Source organism: Leuciscus leuciscus (assembly GCF_965113295.1).
Source record: "Leuciscus leuciscus genome assembly, chromosome: 1".
Taxonomy (NCBI): domain Eukaryota; kingdom Metazoa; phylum Chordata; class Actinopteri; order Cypriniformes; family Leuciscidae; genus Leuciscus; species Leuciscus leuciscus.
In genome coordinates this window covers 70,524,836-70,533,124 of record NC_138725.1, presented here as the reverse complement: position 1 = coordinate 70,533,124, position 8,289 = coordinate 70,524,836, and the positions used below count along the sequence as shown (strand labels likewise).

The following is an 8,289-nucleotide window of genomic DNA, read 5'->3' as shown; positions in this document are numbered from 1 at the left end:
CTGCTGAGGAGAAAAACTGAGCGCGCTCTTTGGCCACGCTGAACAGCCAATAGCAGCGTTGCTGATCAATGTTTCTACTATCGATACATGTCCCCTTTTAACCCAGCGCATGAACGCGCAATTATCTCAGATAACTCAATCCAGCGATACTAATCCTATCCGGCAAGTGTGTTCGAAGAACCGAGTTAGCCAGATCATGATTAGCACGATGATATTATCTTGGATGTGTCATTTGATCTCGGATGTAATAAGCAGCGTACGAAAAACGAGCCCCAGATGTCTGCAATAACACAATAAGCAGCAGATGTCAGCATTTATCTTTTGTTTCTGTCCGAGTGCACCTGTCAGAGAGGACGTCTCCGAGATGCTTGAAGAAACCTTCCTGCAAAGCTACCTGAAAAACTATGCGCAAGTGTACCTGGACAAAAGCCTTTTAAACGCAAAGGGTCGTTACACCATATATTGATTTGAATTAGTTAATAGAAGTTAAATCATAAATAAATTCAATTTGTCATTTTATTTTTGAAAGCATTTTCAATTTACAGCATTTTAACACAAGCAGGGGTGGTAAAAGTACTCAAAAGTTATAGGCTACTCAAGTAAAAGTAGATGTATCTAAATAAAAAATGACTACAGTAAAAGTAGAAAGTCCTCCATTCAAACATCACTTGAGTAAAAGTACAAAAGTTTTCGATTTAAAACATACTTAAGTACCGGAAGTAAAAAATAAATATTCAAATGAACTGCAAATATCAATAATTAAGCAGATCAATTGTTTTGGGAGTGATATGCAATGTTTTAATTGAACAAATTGAGATTAGATACTGCAATTAAAGGAATACTCCACTTTAAAATGAAAATTTTGTCATCATATACTCACCCTCATGTTGTTTCAAACCTGTATTTATTTCTTTCTTCTGCTGAACAGAAAGGAAGATATTTAGAAGAATGTCAGTAACCAGACAGTTTCTGGGTCCCATTGACTTCCATAGTAGGGCTGGGTAAAAAATATCGATTTCTCGATTTTAATCGATGCTTAAATCCCAAGAATCGATTAGTCGTCCTGTTTTCAGCTGATGAATGAATGTAACATAGCGCGCATCCCATCCAATAAATCGCAATAATCTTTGTGCTTTGTTACTATTGATATGAAACAAAGTCTCGTATTTCAAATTACGTCCATTTTCTTACGAAATTCAAAACATAAATACCATTTTGGCGCTGTGGCGTGAGATCACTCTGGCACAGCTCAGCTCTAGAGAAGCAGCAGCGCGCACATGATCTTCTCTTCCACCTTAATAACACCAGTTACAGCGCGAAATAAACATGAATGAGCATCTGAAAGTATGTTAAAAGGTAGAGTAGAACTTCTCGAATTCCGTATCATGTGACATGGAATCGCTCAGTGTTTCCACCGTGGAAAGACATCAGTAAATCAGTTTGTAATCAATGTCATGTAACGTCACATTTACCTCAGAAAAACCATATCCAGTGACCATAATGTAACCCAGGTCACTAAAGAGATTCTGTTGATGTAAGGAGAGAGAAAAAAAAAAACTAACACTTGTGAATATATATAAAACAGTTATTTTATTAATGTCTGTGGGGAAAGGAAAAAAATAGAAAGTTTAAGATTCTAAGAGAAAATAAGAAAATGCATAAACTAAAATCATAAAACTCATTTAGAAAATGTATCCAATTTAGCAAGACAAAGATTGGTTCAATTCAACGAGTGGGAGTTAGCCCCGCCTTAATAGGTGGACTCAGGGCAAGGGTGATGCAACACTTTTTGCGAGACACTGAAGCGGCTAGTTCAAGTTACAGAAGCTGCTGGTGCGATCCTAAAGAAAGAAACGAGAATTAGAACAAACAAACCAAGATTTAAATCAGAGAAACAATAGAGAAACTTTTAGATTAAAGTGCGGATTGAGATTCATCAGTCAAACGTTACGAGTGAACGTGATATTGACTGCTACGAAGAGAATACATTTTCCAAAGTTGGAAGTTTTGCCCTTCATAGCCGATGAATTGAGTTCTCTTGGTGAGTTTTGTAATTAAATAATTCTTTTTGTGTGTAAAATACTTGATAAATTGTATTGAATTACTAAATTCTGATGTAATATCCCAGCAAACATGCCAGTGTGGGCCCACTGTGGGTAAGTGTGGGTTTTCTGTGGGACAGTGTGGGCAAGGGCAAACCCTTTCGGGCCCCATATGGGCTTTCTGTGGGCAAGCCCACAGTGGGCTTGCCCAAAGAAAACCCACACGGGCCCCTAGTGGGTTAGCCCATGTGGGGCCCATAGCAGTTTTGCCCATTTGGGCCCCCATTAGGATTTACTGTGGGCAACCCACTGTGGGACTGCCCACAGAAAAACCCACACGGGCCCCTAGCGGGTTAGCCCATGCGGGGCCCATATCAGTTTTACCCATTTGGGCCCCCATTAGGATTTACTGTGGGCAGCCCACTGTGGGACTGCCCACAGAAAACCCACACGGGCCCCCAGTGGGTTAACCCATGCGGGGCCCATAGCAGTTTTACCCATTTGGGCCCCCATTAGGATTTTCTGTGGGCAACCCACTGTGGGACTGCCCACAGAAAAACCCACACGGGCCCCTAGCGGGTTAGCCCATGCGGGGCCCATAGCAGTTTTACCCATTTGGGCCCCCATTAGGATTTACTGTGGGCAGCCCACTGTGGGACTGCCCACAGAAAACCCACACGGGCCCCCAGTGGGTTAACCCATGCGGGGCCCATAGCAGTTTTACCCATTTGGGCCCCCATTAGGATTTTCTGTGGGCAACCCACTGTGGGACTGCCCACAGAAAACCCACACGGGCCCCCAGTGGGTTAACCCATGCGGGGCCCATAGCAGTTTTACCCATTTGGGCCCCCATTAGGGTTTACTGTGGGCAACCCACCATAACAGTACAGTTAAATAATTGTTTTAAGATTAGAAGCTCAGGGTTAATCAAACTATTTTAACGATCCTGTAAAATGTCATAAATGTTATTTCATTCAACAGTCCATCCCATACTTAACTAAAACTGCACACAGTCAACAAGATACCAAGACAAGTACTATCTTTACCTGTTTGCTTGTTGCAGCTGTTCCCAGACAGACTGATAAAGTCAGACAGACCACCCAGTTAACACAGAACATTCCCCTAACGTTAGTTTTTGGTTCCTGTTTGGTTATTTTTTGGGGAACCAAATACTAACATTAGGGGAACATTCTTTTTGGTTTTATTTTTATGTAACCATAAAATAACGTTCCCAGAACGTTGCTGGGTGGTTACTTTTAAATAACCTAAAAAAAACTTATAGAGAACGTTTCCTAATGGTTATTTTTAAGTTATTATTTTGCAACCATAAAATTACGTTCCCAGAACGTTGCAGGGTGGTTATTTTTTGAATAACCTAAAAGTAACTTATAGAGAACGTTCCCTAATGGATATTTTTAAGTTATTATATTGCATAATTGATCTCACTGAGGTTATACTTAAACAGGTTTTATTAAAATAGGAACAAATGGAACAAACCAAAGTTCAAGATATTTTATCTGATTATCAAATAATTCCCTCCATCAATTCTATGTTTATGTAAATGCTGCGTGACTTTTACGTGTTTTAATAATGGGCGCTCGCGCTGAACATTCGAGCCGCATTTGAACTGGAGCGGAGGCCGTTACCATGGAAACGGGACGACAGCTCAACTGACACAAGCAGTAACTCCGTCTCTCACTGTTGTTTTCACTACTTTCAGGTAAGTTTAGTCCCCAAACTTACACAAATAGTACATACAAATGCTTCTGACACATTCTTTAATGTAAATGACACGCTTCCGTTGAATATTTACTTTATAGAAATGATTTAGTGTCTTCAGGAAAAGTCCGGTAGCATCTCAACCGTTAAGTTAACAGTAGCAGCTAACTGTTACTAGCTAGAGGCAGGTTAACTTGAGCTGTAATTTAGGCTTTTAATCACATTGTATGTGTACAGTATATGAGAGATTTTGATAGTATTGTAAAGGTTTTGCTGGCAATTTCCAAATGTGTGAATGAAAGTAAACTAATTTATTTAACGTAAAAATATCACTGGACGGTTAATTCATTGATTTCACGTGACGTCACATGACTCACACCATTATAGGAACGCCCATCTGGAGGGCAAATGAAAGGAGTGCTATAATGCCATTTGTGCCTAGTGTTAACATGAATACAGTAGCCTAGTTTGAACCAGTTTAAGATTCCTATTAATTAATGTTATACTAGTATGGCCGACTCTCTCATTATTAATAAATGGTAACACTTTATAATAAGGTTTCATTTTGTTAGCTTTAGTTAACATGAACCAACAATTAGGGAACAATTACTTCTACAGCATTTATTCATCTTAAAGTTAAGATCAACATTAAATACTGTATTTGAAATGTTGTTTGTCCTCTCTCTTTTCAGTATTTATTGCAGTCTAATCCTGATTGCAGAATTGAGCTCCAACCCCAGTTAAGCAGACCTGAACCAGTTGATCGAGGTCTTCAGGATCAGCAGACACTACAGACAGGCTGGAGCTAAACTCCTCCATGACCAGGACTGGACACCACTGCTGTAAGTGATCCATCTAGTCATGTTCAGAACATTTTGCAGGGGACCTCAGCTCTGGCCCTTGAGGACCACTGTCCTGCAGACTTTAGCACCAACCCTGGTCCAGCACGCCTGGACAAGCTAATCAAGCTCTTTTGGTTAAAAGAGCAAGTGAGATTGATCAGGTCTGGACATAAACTGCAAGACAGTGCACTTCGAGGACCAGAGATGAGAACTCCTGACATATTAATTAGTCAATAATCACTGATGAAAAAATAATCATTTTTATTTGTATAGATTTATGTAATATTTGACTAATATTCAGTTGTCTTCTCTCTTTTTTCCTTAATTGTGATGTGTCAAACAGCTAAATAATAAACCCAAAAGAGCCACTCAGGCACAGGTCACTCTTTTTCTGTGCAAGTACATTTTTGACTGTCGGACACATTCCCTCTATTTTTTTAAATAAAAATGACATATTCAGGCTGCAAGTTAAAGGTAGGGTAGGTAATCCTGTTCAGAAACACTTTTTTTTATACTGGGTGAAATGGTCCTTCCATCCTGATAGTAGTCAATACATTATGTGTTTAGAAAAAGGAATGAAAAAAATCAGACCTCTGTAGCAGCTGCAGGACAGTAAAAACTCTGACCAATCACTGCCATTCGGTGCGAATGTAAAGAACCAATCAGATGCCTTCATGTCTCGTGCCCGAGCCCCACTGCGCGCGCTGCCCGGCGTGCACTCATCACATGTCACCGTTCCCGGAAATATTCAGCTCAAAGCACCTGCATATGCAGTCAGCGAAGGCAAACAAGGCAAAAACTACTTCCTCAGACCCTGCCCGCACTCTTGAACGACCTCCTCTGCTTCGCCCTCAACCCCGGACCTGTCCTCGAGCCGACGATGCGGTACTTTTCTCGGAGTGTACGTTAACGTTAGTCTTCATTAGAGTCAACAATGTTTTCATCATGGAAACTCTTACATGCAAAACACCGTATATGTTATGAATCTTACACGAAATTCATCTTCATCACAGTGTAACTGATGGTAATGGAAAAACGTGTATCAATGCAACCTGTTTTTAGTTTTGCCTTATAAATATAGCTCGTTACCGAATGAAACTTTACCATTATCGATATGCTAGCTTGATAGTGAGTACTAAAAGAAATCTCATTTGTTTATATTCATAGTGATAAAGTTAGGTATTTTATTACATGTGATTCTGACATGATGTCACTGTATGTACTGCGCTCCTTCCTCTCCACTCGTCTCACGTAATAAATGCGTCTTGTTCCAGCCTGAGCGTTTGGCGTCGCGCGTTCATGTGTTTTGGGGGCGTGGCTTTGGAAGGAGCTCAGAAGGGAGGGGGTGGAGTGAATGGAAATAATGAGCTGTGTTTATTGCAGATTAAAAGGTCTACAGTCACTCGATTTTTTAATTTTCTTTTTCAGAGTACTTACATTTTAATTATGTATTGGTATATAAAGACAGTTTAAACAAATTTGGAATGTTTTTTTTTTTAGAAAAATGATTACCTACCCTACCTTTAAAGCTATCAATGATTTATTGATAAAGACATTAAAAGGATTGTTCTTCATGTTGTTCCAAACATGTATTTACTTTTTTCTGTGGAATGCAAAAGAAGATATTTTGAATTATGTTTAATCTGTTTTGTTCATACAATGAAAATCCCATTGGATCCCATTTACTTTTTATTGAGTCATTTTTCAAAATATCATCTTCCACAGAAGAAATCATGCAGGTTTGGAATGACATGAGTGTGAGTACAAGTTGACAAAATTATTCTTTACGTTGTGTTGATAATTTTAGTAAACTGTTCTCATGCTCTTATTTCATCATGCCCTCAATTGGTTCACTTTCTGTATGTTTCTCCTTCAACAACACCGCCTAAATTAGTTTTTTAATAATAATAAACACCTGTAACTATTTTTCCGGAACTCTAATTATTTTCAGGTTTCTCCAGTCATATATAAATTACACTTGGAACAACCCTTGTTTTTGTTTTGTTTTTGTAAAAAATTTTATGTTAACATTTCAATTGTTGTTGTTTTTTTCTCACTTTAGAGAAAAAACTGACACAAAAAACAGCCAGGCCGCAGCATCCGAAGGGGTTGATCCTGATCCTGTTAAATCATAATGCAAGAGACTGGGATGGTGGAAGGAGCAGAAGAACCAGAAGACTTGAGATCTGGCAAAGATCTTCTGGTATCCGAGGGGATTGATTTATTGTATTAGAGGATTCATAATCCAATTTTTTTTTGTTTTACTCAAAATCTATTTAAAATAAATGCTGCTCTTTTGACAGTTCTGTTCAAACGTTCCTGATTTGTTTTCACGATTTACATGCTGACGACTGGATGCTGGCTACTGTAATAAATTATTAACATAAATTTTTAACATCCCAGGAATAATTACTTTGTAAAATAGATTAAACCAGAAAACAGTTATCTTAAGTTGCAACAATATTTCAGAATATTACTCTTTTTAATGTATTTATTAAATACATGCAGCTTTGATGAGATGAAGGGATTTCTTTCAAAAGTATTTTAAAAAATGTACTGACCCCAAACTTTTGAACGGTAATGTATTGTGTATATATATATATTTTACATGACTGTGAATAAATGAAATTATTTGAAACATATGACTTCTAATGTACTACTTTGACTTTCACCAAGTGCAATTATTTTGCATGTATTGTGGCAAATGCAAAGTACAACCAAACTAATCTTGTTGTTTAAGGCCACAGGTATATTACAATACATCTTTGCATTGTCCGCAGTGTGCCCACACTTTTCCCAGTGTACCCACAGTATGCCCACACAGTGTACCCACAGTATGCCCACACTTAACCCAATGTACCCACAGTATACCCACACTTTGCCCATAGCGTGGGCTTGCTGTGGGCCCACAACTGGCCCCAATGGGGGCTCACTCTACACTCTACTCTACCGATGGGGCCCTACCTGGGGCCCACATGTGCCCCGCATTTCACGCTGGTATCTGGGCCCACAGTGGTCCCACACAGGTCCCTAAGGGGTTTGCTGTGGGCCCACAACTGGCCCCAATGGTTAGTGTGGGCTAGCCCACAGTCAGCCCACACTTTGGGCTGTCCCGATGGGGCCCCACCTGGGCCCCATAGTGTGGGGCCCACATGTGCCCCGCATTTCACGCCGGTATCTGGGCCCACAGTGGGCTGCCCGCAAGGGCCCCATTCGGGCCCCAAAGGAGCATGTTTGCTGGGATGCTGTTGTATGTAAAAGAGTTGACCCTTTCGTTTATAATGGGAAGAGTATTGCATGTATGTGTTGAATAATTAATGTTTCAGAGTTAAAAGCCACCTCGAGTGGTTAATAGAGGAGTCATTCTATAATTAGGGGTACATGTCAGGTCCATGGACTCTATTATCATTTTTTTTTTTAATCATGAACATTTCACTTCAATCAATGATCACTTTTATATCAAGGGACATTTCTAATTCATTTAATACAAAAATCCAACAGATACCCATCTTTTATCTTGCAAAAATAGCATATTCTATACTGGAAGTTGCTGTTTTTGTGCTGTCCGATTTGGTAAATATGAGGTTTTGCTCTTCAGATTATCTCTAGAATGCATGTTTCTGTATATATTTCTTATAAATATTGTCCAAAATAATCATTAACTTGTGAGAAAGGTGTTTAAAAAA

General features: G+C 39.3%; 1 long non-coding RNA gene across 2 annotated transcripts; it reads left to right on the top strand.

The window, feature by feature from the left end:
• The first annotated feature begins 3,088 nt into the window (after positions 1 to 3,088).
• LOC309512730 lies at positions 3,089 to 7,151 on the top strand. 2 transcript variants are annotated; one of them, XR_014211155.1, is made up of 4 exons: positions 3,089 to 3,762; positions 4,454 to 5,077; positions 6,133 to 6,360; positions 6,666 to 7,151. It is a non-coding gene; the product is annotated as an uncharacterized lncRNA (long non-coding RNA). The 2 variants fall into 2 exon arrangements; XR_014211156.1 differs by lacking the exon at positions 6,666 to 7,151 and having other exon boundaries at positions 6,133 to 6,635.
• The last annotated feature ends 1,138 nt before the right edge of the window (positions 7,152 to 8,289 follow it).